Source organism: Panthera onca, chromosome B1 (assembly GCF_046562875.1).
Source record: "Panthera onca isolate mPanOnc1 chromosome B1, mPanOnc1 haplotype 2, whole genome shotgun sequence".
NCBI lineage: Eukaryota > Metazoa > Chordata > Mammalia > Carnivora > Felidae > Panthera > Panthera onca.
The window spans coordinates 55,488,170-55,500,920 of record NC_138342.1 but is presented as its reverse complement, the minus strand read 5'-3'; the positions used below and the strand labels follow the sequence as shown (position 1 = coordinate 55,500,920).

At 35.1% G+C, this 12,751-nt stretch overlaps 1 long non-coding RNA gene across 1 annotated transcript in view; it reads right to left on the bottom strand.

Moving 5' to 3' along the window:
- Nucleotides 1-59: 59 nt before the first annotated feature.
- LOC144616046 (uncharacterized) overlaps nucleotides 60-12,751 on the bottom strand; it is a 218,160-nt gene continuing 205,468 nt past the window's right edge. The window contains exon 3 of the long non-coding RNA XR_013554915.2: nucleotides 60-262. This is a non-coding gene — a long non-coding RNA (uncharacterized LOC144616046). The remainder of the gene's footprint in view (nucleotides 263-12,751) is intronic.

The following is a 12,751-nucleotide window of genomic DNA, read 5'->3' as shown; positions in this document are numbered from 1 at the left end:
AAGGAAGACAGAGCAAATGGCAATAGCACCAACTCCTCACAAGGGAAACTGTGGTACTTATAATAAGAGGACTATTTATAATGGTTTCCCCCAGTGGAAGACAAGGAACATCATTTTTCACAGGATACGACGAGCTGCCAGGGCTGCCAAAAACTTACTCAGAGTATATCCTGGAGCACCTGTGACTCTTGTATCAAACAGCTGTCTTCCCTGAGAATTCAGAGCTTCAACATTCAAAGACTGATGGCTGGACGTTCACTGGCTAGAATGGAGAAGCATGGAATTACAATATAACTTGAACTCTAACCTGTGTTTCTAAATAATAATACAAAGCATTGTCATTAATAAGACTTGTGATTTAGAAGATGTTTGGGTGTACCTGAACTTGCTGTTAACACTTACATACACAAAGACTAGCTTCAGGATAAAAGCTGTATTGTGAAGGAGTGTTTCTGATTTATTCTTTAACAGCATCTTGCCATCCATATATCAATTGAAGTCAGGCCAGAAAGAAGAAAAAGAAGAATCTTGGGAGCATTTTTCCATGTGTACAAGGAGGATAAAAAGAACTGATGGGACCTAGGCTAGTTGAGTTGCTTTCAAATGATTAAAAGCAAGAAAAACACACCTTAGATTTTTGGTGGAATGAGCCATCCAATTATTTATTTAGAAATATGTACAGCAGCATACAGTAACTGGTGTCTTTGTAAGCATAGAATTGTAAAGTCTTCAGCTCTCTGCCAGGTCAGATATCTATCAGGTTGGGAGAATTAATTTGCATAAGCACTTCGGACAGTGCCTCACATATATTAAGCACTATGTGGATATTTCCTGTATGTGGAAGAAAGGAAAGCCTCCATGAGTTTTAAGATAAATTAACTTTGTCAAATGAGTGAATGGCTTTGGGACTTAAATACAGCTCAGAGTCTAATGTTAGAGAGCACAGGCTTTGGAAGCAGACTGCCCAGGCTAAACGTTGGCTTTGCCACGTATGAACTGTGCATCCTGATGCAGGTTTCTTGACATCTCTGTGCATTAGCACTTTTATCTCTACAATTAGAATAAAAATAATACCTACCTCATATGGTTGTTATGAGGATTAAATGCATTAGTAAAAGTAAAGCACTTGGAACAGTGTCTGCACACAGTAGTCTCTCAATATGAACTAGCTACTGTCAATTATTATTAATGTGCTTTGGACTCAATAAAACAGTATATTTTTTAAAAGCAGTGCCTTCTTTAAAATCATGTAATTGATTTAAGAATGCTTAAATTACACTGTAAAAAAAACCCTAAGTGATCTGCTGGATTTTCAAAATCATGTTTTGATATCTCAATATGTTTAGGACTGTGTCTGGTTATAGACATAGTTTTAGGGTGTGTGGTCATCAGTCACCGGGGTTGTGACTACAGAGATGCAGCGGTATTCATCTTCAGGGTTCACATGTATGACCAAAGTGCTTGATTTCTTGTTCTGATCTATCAGAGAAAAATCTAGCCTTTCTATTTCTTTAATGACAAAGTTTTGTTAATTTACATGTATGTATGTTTATCTGTAACATATGTAGACAAGATAAATATAACTTAAAAACTTACCTAGTTATCATTTACATCTTAATATTGAGATACTATAAACACAAAAGGGTCATCCACTCACACTCCCCTTTAAAAGGAAAATGTCACCAAATTTCTGAGTTGATGACTGCTAATAACTAAATATCAATAGAAGAAGCAGAGTAAAAACTTGAATGTTTATACTTCCTTCTATGCAGAGAAACAAAAGCTTCCTAGAGAGTATTTAGCATATTTAAGATGTATTTGATTCATAATAGACCTTTTTATATTAAAGCTAAACATAGTCTTTTGTAGAAAGAGGAAAACAAATCTGTCTACAAAATCAATAAATTTCTACTGTGTAAGTTCTCTAACAATGAATATATGCTTTTGTGTAACTATATTTACATTTCAGAAGACTGATACCTTTTTCGCATAGAAGTGCCTGCGAAACTGCACACTGATTTAAATGATTCAATGCTCAGTTCAAATTCAATTCAGTGACATTTTAACACAAATGAGAGCAATAAATACAAAAGGCCATAAGTAAATCCGAGAAATGGAAAAGTGGATTTTTAAAACAGGATTCATATGTTCTATTTTTAGTTTGATACCTGATCTGTTGAGTGGTGTTATAGGAGTCATGCAATATATTTTACCTCATGTTTTCCATCTACCAAATGGGACATTAACTATCTACCTCATGGGATTGTTGTGAGGCTTTCCTGTTGAATAATAAATTGAAAAGTCAAAGAATGTTTAAAGCCTGCTAAACAAATGTGAAGTGTGTTATTGTAAACTGATATCAGTACAGATGATGTTGCAAATACATTAAGATTTTAAAAAAAGGTTGTATTTTTTAAAATAGTGTTCACATTTTTACTGATAAATAGTATTGCCTTGTGAATTTTGCAAAAATATTGTGGTTAAAAAAAAAAAACAAATAACAAACAAACCTGGGTTTTGCCTCCTGTGTTGTAAATGTTATAGTAATACTCTCATCTTAAAAAAACAAACAAACAAAAACCACCAAAATTTGCTTGACATATTGTTTTGAAAGGTCAAATCCATTAAACTGACAGTAAACAATACAGCACATAATCCCTGTGGAATCCTGATGGCATTTGGGGTGCCATGAGAACTAAAGCGTTCGTTTTTAATGCTAGAACAACAATGGACCAAAATTTTTGCAATGTTTAACCATCTCTCAATGAAATTCACAATTCAACAATAAGAGCAAAAGTACATCAATGGGAATCTACCCTCTTCAACTGAATAAATCTGTCACTTTGTTAATATGTTTGTTTGAGGGTGAGGGGATGTATTTAAGGCATTCCGTCATGCACTCATGAGAGTGAAAAATAACCTTGTTACAAATGACTGGAACCCTTGTGGCCAGTCTAGTCTTCCCCCACTACTCTCATCTGTTATGTGGCCGTCGCTAGCCAGGAACATTACAGTTCTAGAAGTCGCAGGAATTAGATTGTTGCCAGCTAATGTTTCTCTGTGCAAAAAAAAAAAAAAAAAAAAAAGTGAGGAAAATTAAATTCACATAGTATTCAGCAAAGTTTCATTGGACCAAAACAGTTTTACTGTTAAGACAAACAACAAAAGTATATCCAACTATACCTAAGGAAAGGAGGATAATTTTAATGAGGCAAAGCTGCAGAGCTAGGTAAATTGGCAGCAAATTTAAAACCTTAATATGGTATAAATTAAAAATCTAGATTATATTTTTAAATAACAAGCAGCAAAAGAACTCTACTAAACAACCAATGTCTTTCTCTTTGCTCTTTTCACTGCCTCATTAGAAAATCTGTTTTATGGGGGCGCCTGGGTGGTGCAGTCGGTTAAGCGTCCGACTTCAGCCAGGTCACGATCTCACGGTCCGTGAGTTCGAGCCCCGCGTCAGGCTCTGGGCTGATGGCTCAGAGCCTGGAGCCTGTTTCCGATTCTGTGTCTCCCTCTCTCTCTGTCCCTCCCCCGTTCATGCTCTGTCTCTCTCTGTCCCACAAATAAATAAAAAAACGTTGAAAAAAAAATTAAAAAAAAAAAAAAAAAAAAAGAAAATCTGTTTTATGAATAGATAAAACACAGAAAGCCCACTAAAATTCAGCAAATTAAAATTTTTGATTGAGTTGGGTTTTTTTAACGTTTCTTATTTACTTTTGAGAGAGAGAGAGGGAGCGCGTGAGCAGAGGAGGGGCAGAGAGAGGAGAGAGAGAACCCCAAGCAGGCTCCACACTCAGCACAGAGACAAACCACCGACTGAGCCACCCAGGTGCCCTAAGCTGTTTCTGTAAATACTTACAATAAACATTCTTCTACAGATTTCAATATTTTCCTTGCCTTAAAGTTTTAACATGGCTAATAAGAAATGCAAGCATGTCATAAAATTAAAAATCCTGTCATAAAAATTAAAAACTTTGCTTCCAACTGCTTCAATCTGTGAAATGCAACATTAATCTCCCTACCTCATGATGTTTATGAAACTTTCCTGTTGAATAATACCATCTAAAAATCAGAGAATATTTAAAACCTGTTTGAAAAGTGCAAAGTTTATTGCTGGATACCGATACCAGCATGGTTGATGCCAAAAGTGCACTAAGATTGTCATAAATTTTTATACAGTGTTACCATTTTCATTTATCAATACTAGTTGCTTTGTGTATTTTGCAAATGCCAGTGTTTTGTTGAATTATATTTAGTATTTTCTTTTTGATAATGTTTTATTTATTTTTGAGAGAGAAAGAGACCGAATGTGAGTGAGAGAGAGGCAGAGAGAGAGAGAGAAACAGAATCTGAAGCAGGCTCCAGGCTCTGAGCTGTCAGCACAGAGCCCAAGGCAGGGCTCGAACTCCAAACTCAGTCAGAATTCCTCCAACTCTTAATTATAAGCTTCTAAATACTTGTGTAGTCTTCCAACAATTACTGCTACACACTAGTATAAAACGTGTAGTGTTTTTAGTATATAGGCTCATACCTCTATCTATTCCACACATTATGCCTCCTAATTACTGCCAACCTCTTGATCACTCCTCACAATTATTGACTTACTAGGTGTCTGCTCAAAATAGATCTCTCTCCCTAACTTCTGTCTTCATTGTAGTCAATTTCAACAGCCAAGTGGATAATCCACACTTAGTTACAATTCTTTGAACTCATAAATCCAAATGACTCTAACTTCCAAATGACCCCACCTCCATAATCCCCTGCCTAGATTTTTGGAAGAACTCCAAAATGATCTTCCTTCTCCAACTTGATGTCCTCTAGTCCATTCTCCTGCATTTCTTTTCAATTACCTCTAATTTCTCCATCTCCTACAGAAGAGATACTTACTTAATTTAGAGCCCAACAACTTGGATAGAAAAAAAATCTTAACTTTATTTTCACTAACTTTTAACAGAAATTTGCTTTTTCTTTCTATTATAAAACAGGCATAAAAAACCCAAAAAAACAAAAATAAAAATAGTAACATAAGTTATATCAGTGACTTTGTCACCAAGAGAGATTATAGATATTTTTACTTCATTTAACAGTTGTTACATACTTATCAAAATATGTTTATGCTCATCGCAGCTTTGAAACTGTTATTCAACATTGCTAAATCCTGTGATTTAATATGTTAATGGAAAAACATATTTATTACTCTGTCACAAATTTAAAATTTTTCCCATAACTATACTACTATATATTGGTTTCCCTATAATTCTGTGTATTCTATTTTATGCATCTAAAAAAAACACACATTTTTAGGAGAAGGGATCCACAGCCAAAGATAGACATGGCATTAAAAGAAATTAAGAGACCTTGACCTATAGAGTAAAAAACAAAATCCATTTTCTTGATGTTAAAAAATTTCATGATTATACTCTTCCTATTTTCCATTTTAATCTCCCATCTTGGCTTCTTTCTTTTGCCATTCTTCACTTCAGTTTTTAAAAAGGTACCGCTAGTCCTTTAAATACACTGTAATGTTGCATCGCAAATGAACCCTTTTGCATAGAAGCTTCCCCACCCCCATCATTTTAGCAAGTGTGCTTTCTGAAACTGTTATACCAACTGACCATATTCCCAGAGTATATGATGTTAAATTTTCACTAAAATCTACTAACATTATTAAACATATAGGTAAAAGGATAGAAAATAATATTTTATTTTAATGTTGTGGTAGGGAGGCAGAATTCTGAAATGGTCCTCCAAGATCTTCTGTCCTAATCTCATTGTAAATAAAATGAGATACACATGTCCATGATAATGTTACATTACATGGCAAAAGGAACTTTGTAGATATGATTAAGATTACTAATCAGTTGACTCTGAATTAATAAAAAAGGAGGTTTTCCAGGTAGGTTTAACCTAATCTTTTAGAAGTAGAGAATTTCTCTTTCCGGTAGAAGAAAAGTCAGAGATTCTAAGTATGAGAAGATGCACTATTTCTTGCTTGAAGATGGAAAGAACTGTGTATCAGTTGCAGATAGCATTTAGGAGCAGAGCAGTCTTAGCTGACAGGCAGCAAAAGAACAGGGAACTTAGCCTTTCTGCAAGGAACTTAATTCTGCCAATGACTGGAATGAGCCGGAACATGATTTCCCTCCATAGCTTCCACAAAAGAACCTAGCTGAGCTCATACCTTGCTTTCCACCTATGAGACAGAAAGCAGAGAACAAAGTTGAACTTGCCCAGACTTCTGATCAGCAGAATAAAAACAGATAACAAATGGCTGTTGTTTTAAGTGGTTAAGTTTATAGGAATTTGTTACTCATTAATATAAAAATTGGCAAAGATATAGAATTTTTATTTATTAGCTAATTTGAACATTTTGTCCATATATCACTTATCAATTGTAATTATTGTGTGTTCCTGTCTTGCCAAAAACTTTTTTTCAAAACAAAAGAGGGATGGAAATGTGAGTGAATGTGGATTGTCAAATCAACGTTATAAAAGAAAGACAGTACCACATGTCCAAGTGTTTGCAGAGGTGCTGATAAGTGCATTTTCATTCAAAGACATCAAAGTTTCTAGTCTCAAATGTTTCACTCTTTAACAGGAGAGATGGATCCATAGACCTGAAAATAAGAAAAAGTAAAACTAGATGCCAGCTTGAAGGGAAAGCATGGGTGAGGGGTTGCTCAGATAGTGTGAGAGCCAGGGAAATCTGGAGGAGTCATCCGAGAACGTAGGCTTTCAAAGTCTCGGGACTCTGTGTAGACGGATTCTAATTAAATTACTTGAATCTTACAGTGAGGTGGATTTTGAATTGAGAACTGTGCAAGAAAGAAGGGAAAGGATATTTTAGGCACGTGGGCAAAGACACAATAGGAAAAAAAAAAAAAGGACTTGATAAACAGAAACGAAAACTCCAAGTCAAAGAAAGCAGATACAGCCGTAGCTACAAAGAGCATATGAAAGAGAGTATGATCAGCTGGTGAAGCCTTTTAAAATGGCGGTTGGCACAAATATATTTTCATTTTTCTACCTTGAAGCTGGATTCCCCTTTAGAATACACACAAATGAACCACTGGGCCAGGCATAATGAGTACAGGTACCGTCGCACTGAGAAAAAAAAAGTCAAGGGCTATCAAATGTTTTACGAAAACCTTTGGTCTTGTTTCACGATTGCTTCTGAAAGAGAGGAAGAGCAGGGCCTGAGGACTAGACCTGTAGTGACTCAGAAGGAAGAGTGACACCTCTCGAAAGGCAAATACAAAACTTCTCCAAGTTTTCAAGGGTGTTGCTTAGGTTTTGTAGGCGCTACTGTTTCTCATTTATTTTCATTAGCCAAAGCCAGGAAATTCTTACTTCCTGCAACAAAGACTTATCAAGTGATTCTTCACTTCAAACCCTACTATTGGCTAAAATGTACCCATCCCAACTTGTTAAACTAGTTTATTCTAAATCCTTAAGCATTCTTTCTTTAGTTAGCTTACAAGTCTGAAAGAATGCCCAGGATGCTACTCATTTGACAAGAAATCTTAAGAAACACGGAGGTGGAGAAGTTTGTGTTCTCAGCAGAGTATGATGTATCAGTAAGTTTAACTTTATTTCATGTTTGACAGATTTGTTTCAGGTTGTGGTTTCTACTTCTGAAAATTATCGCGAACTGGAAATTGAATAGGTTTTTCTTTTCCTTGGCTGTTGTTGAAGACAATACGGTCGTGTTAGTGTTTTTTATTTCAGGAAACCATGCTAACAATTTCATATTTAGGATTTGAAAGGTTTAACAAGTTGGATTTTTATTGGAAATTTTAATGTGAAAATGAGATAGTCACAGAGACAGGAAGGAGAAACAGAGTCTGGGGTAACATTGTGTAAATTTGTATGAGTGAAAGGATGGGGCAATTCTTGCATGTATCCAGATTCTAGAATATCTAATGCTGTTTGTGATCTTTCCAAATCATGCATTCAGTTGACACATTGAAGATACAGGAAATATACAAGTTGTAGAGCAAGTATTGTATTTTACCCCCATTCTGAAATTGATCAACATCATTGAAACTCAAAAAAAAAAAAAAAAAAAAAAGGAAACAACGTCCTTTGAGACTTTTTTTTTGCTTTTTAAAATAAAAAGTTAAAGAACAATATAAGAATAATGTATACACAAGAATATAAAATAAGAGCAAAAAAAATAATCCTAAAATTTTTGTATTTAACAGATTTGAAAGGAAGTCTATGGAAAATAAATCTTAGACGTTTTTTAGTTCCCACTCCCCTGTCTAATCCATTCGGCATTTTTCTATATTTTTAACATTAATTATTTATTTGCAAATATGAGTCAATTAGTACAAATTACTCAAAATAATGAGGGAATTACAAATATCTTTCCTAATACTGTTTTTCTAGAGTTGCACTATTTCCTTTGTTGGTAATAATTGAATATTGTATAAAACTCAATTAAGCACACATGGACTTCTGGATCACAGTCTCCCAACAGATTTAATTCTCAATAGTCATTCAAAATGTTCATTTTTCTGCCTGCTCCCCATAGAGCTACACATTAATAACTTTAGGTTGTTAAAAGACAACATGAAATGAACAAAAACAACTTTTTACACTTAATTGATCTTATTTCTAGAACTGGCACACATTAGGATTCACTTTTTAAATGGAATGTAATAGAAGTGGGACGATGATCATTATTATTTTTATTTTTACTTAAAATTTTCTCCATTCTGTAGGGGGAAAAGTGGTGACTCCATATGATAAAGATAATCCAATTAATTAATTATTATTATTATTATTATTATTTTGCTCTTCAATATGCTATTCAATTAACAGTCCTCAATTTATTCAAGAATTACTATGTACTAGTCACCATTTGGGACATCAGAGGCATAGGGATGAATAAACACACAGTTTTAATTGCTTCTTTTAAGGGTTAGGTAAATGTCAATTGTGTATCAGGGCTGGTTAAAGAAACCTACCATAAAGAAATGAAAGTGACATAAAGCGATAGAGACAGGAACAACAAGCTGAAGTAAAAATCTAGGAAAAGCAGAAGACCTACCTCTGATCAATTGACCAGGAAACCATTTAGACCTCTCCATTCCTATTATTTTATATTCTTAAGATTTTCAAAATTTTCCCCTCCAAGTCCAAAATCCTTACAAATTCTATTGTACCTATCCGTATTCAGATAAATGATTATATCTACTGTATAGATTTTTGCCATATTGGTTTTGGTTTTTCTTAGTTTTGTGGCTCCCAGGAGTAATAAGGGGTACGGGTGTTTGGATGGGTGGGGGAGGTATTGAAAAACTATCTCTGTTCTTCCCTTTGGAAATCCATGCCTCAGTGTAGTTAAATCTCAGAAGATTTTCTCCATTTGAAATATACAGGTAAATGTTTATTAATTTTTGTCACCTGTGGGTAATGTGAAGAAAATATAACTATTCTTTGTTGTACATGTTAGCACCTAGTAGAATTCTTGGCATGTAATATGTTAATTGAGCTGTTTGATTGTTCTTCAAATTTATATGGGACTAACAACTTATCAGGTTTGGTTATTTGGAACTTCTCCATTTGACTTAGCTGGATTTCATATCACTTTCAAAGACTCTTTCACACAGAAAATTTTGTTTACTTTTCTAGTAAGCCACTCTGTATTTAGATATAGTGGTATAAACAGGTGTAAATAGATTTATAATGTTTAGTCCTTATTTTCTTTCCTAAAACTGAGTAACTATGAAATAGATTCCTTGGATTATCACATTCCTACAATGAGGTTCTGAATAATTTTACATTTCTCTTTGCCTCACAGACATATAAGAGTCTCTTTTCTTTTTTTTAAATTAAGACATAATTAACATACAATATTACATTAGTTTCAGGTGTATAACATAATGATTTGATATTTGTCTATATTGTGAAATGATCACAATAAGTCTAGTAAACATCCATCACCATACAGTTACAATTTTTTTCTTGTGATAAGAACTTTTAAGATCTACTCTCTTAGCACCTTCCAAATAGGCAATATAGTCTCCTTGCTATACATTACATCTCCATGACTTATTTATTTTATAACTGGAAGTTTGACCACTTTTGATCAACTTCATTCATTTCTTCTGCCCTCCCTTACTGCCTCTGGCAACCACCTAGAGTCTCTTTTCATGCAGTAACACCCACCAATGGATTTTAAGTTCTTTCCCACATTGATTGTAAAAATCAAGTTTGGGTTTTATAACAATAGGCATAAAAAGACTCTGTCAAGGTTTGTTGTTGTTTTTTAAATATTTTTCAGAGAGAGAGAGACAGATAGACAGACAGACAGAGACAGAGTGTAAGCAGGGGAGGAGCAGAGAGAGAGGGAGACACAGAATCCGAAGCAGGCTCCAGGCTCTGAGCTGTCAGCACAGAGCCCAATGCAGGGCTCGAATTCACAAACTGAGAGATCATGACCTGAGCTGAAGTCTGATGCTTAACCAACTGAGCCACCCAGGCTCCCCTCAGGTGATTTTTAATTTGTAAACCAAGCTTGTCATTTAAACAACATATTTCCCTTATCTTCTGTAATTTCCCTCATTTTTTGGGCTCTAGGAATTCAGGACTGTCAATGTAGGGCTAGGACAAGATACCAAAAAAAAAAAAAAAAAAAAAAAAAAAAGAGAGAGAGAGAGAGAGAAGACAGATGGCCCCTAAACTGAGTAAGAGTAATTAGTATATCTCAAGTAGCAAAATTCCAAGTTTAAATTAGGTTTACCAGAACACACTCACATTATACATAGATATACATTTGTATTTTCTTTATATCAACACTTTTAAAAAATAAGACTTAATGAGATACAAACATCTGTTTTTCTATAGCTAAGTATTTTTACAGGATGATGTCATGATACATTATCTCTAATTTAAACCTCTATTTGTTTTTGTTTTTTAATTTTTCAATCATGGTAAAATGGATACACATATTGTAAACAACACTGTAATAATGAACATCCTTCTGGATAATTTTTGCACAATTTGAAATTATTTCCTTAGGATAAGTTATCTTGTGCATTTTCACAATTTTTGGAATGCCATCCCTTCATTAACAAACCGCTCTACATCCTAACCTTCTTTTTTCTCTGCATATTCTCTATATCCCTATAAAACTGAAATATAATTCTTTCCTCAAGACACGTTATTTTTTACAACCATCTCAACTAAGGGTTTATTACTGAAGATTTAGTCTTGGTTCTCCTCACTCTTTACTGCCACCTCAGACCATAGTTCTCCACACCCTTGTAAACACCCTTGAAAACTGCTTTTTTCCTCTGAGGCTCACACAGTTTGCTCTCTGCCCTCTTTCTTTTCTCGTCATGGTCCTTATGGAACCACGAGTATGCCCCCTCTTTACTGAAGACTGGAACTTTCTTCCCTTTTTTTTTTTTTTTTTGTAAAGTGTATTTATTTTGAGAGAGAGAAAGAGACAGCACAAGCAGGGGAGGTGCAGAGAGAGGGGAGAGAGAATCCCAAGCAGGCTCTGTGCTGTCAGCATGGAGCCTGACGCTGGGCTTGAACCCACAAACCATGAGATTATGACCAGAGCTGAAATCAAGAGTCAGGCACTTAACTAACTGACTGAGCCACCCAGGCACCCCGGCACTTGCTTCCCCATCTCTTCCTCTACTTCACGCCCTACATTTACTCTAGGTAACATCACTACCTTTGTGCTTCATCTGCAACATCCTAGTCATTTATTTCCTCGATCTTCTCATCTCTAGAATATTGTCTTCAAATACTACTCTCATGTCCACACCCTAGACTTGGTCATGACTTGGAATTACCTTTCTGAATCATAACTTTGGACAACTATTTCTATTCTAACCTTCCTTCTTAAAGTCTTAGTTATTTCTAGTGCATAAGGGTTTTTTTTTATTCATTGGCTCTTCTAATCTGTGAATTCTTCATACCTATTAGTTGCCATCCCCAACACATACACGTGCGTGCGCACACACACACGTTTTTGTTTTGCTTGTGATCCTTATATTTATCATTTCAATAAATTTTTTAATGATGGCAAACTCCACTATATTCTATTGTCCTTTTTTTCTTTCATCATTCACACCTGGATAAATTCTAGAGAGAATATAATTGTCTGAACAGTGGCTCACCCTTGCCCAGACCAGAAAATTCACAAATGTACAAGAAGTGCCAATTCATCTAGGATTCAGCTCTCTCCAGCATTCCTACTACATTCCCTTAGTCTGTACTCCCATTTTCCACTGCTATTTCCAGCTCCTCCAGCCTCTCCAAATTTCCAATTCTCACCACCTGTCCTCTCATGTGTCTACTACTTCAAACAGAGAATGTGATTTATCAATTAGAAAAGAATTCCTTCAACTTCCTGACATTGAACCAACAAACCTACCTACATCCATTCATACTCTAACTGGATGCCTACAGTGTGTCCAAATTCTTCATTCTAGGTTAAGCCATATGAAAAGGTCAATAATACATGAACACTTTTGACCTCCACAAATAGCAATTTTATATGTAGGAAACTAAGAGTTTAGAATCCAGGATCCTTCAAATATCCACCCAACCTCAGGGTCTCTGCTGGCTTGTTAACACCATTGTAAGCATACTCAAAACTGTCCCATTCACAAGGGGAAAAAAATCCTCCATCAACCCATATGCCTTGATGACTTACTATCTTCCCATCCATAGTCAAATTCATGGGGGGAAAACGTTTACATCTGCCTTTCTGTCTCCT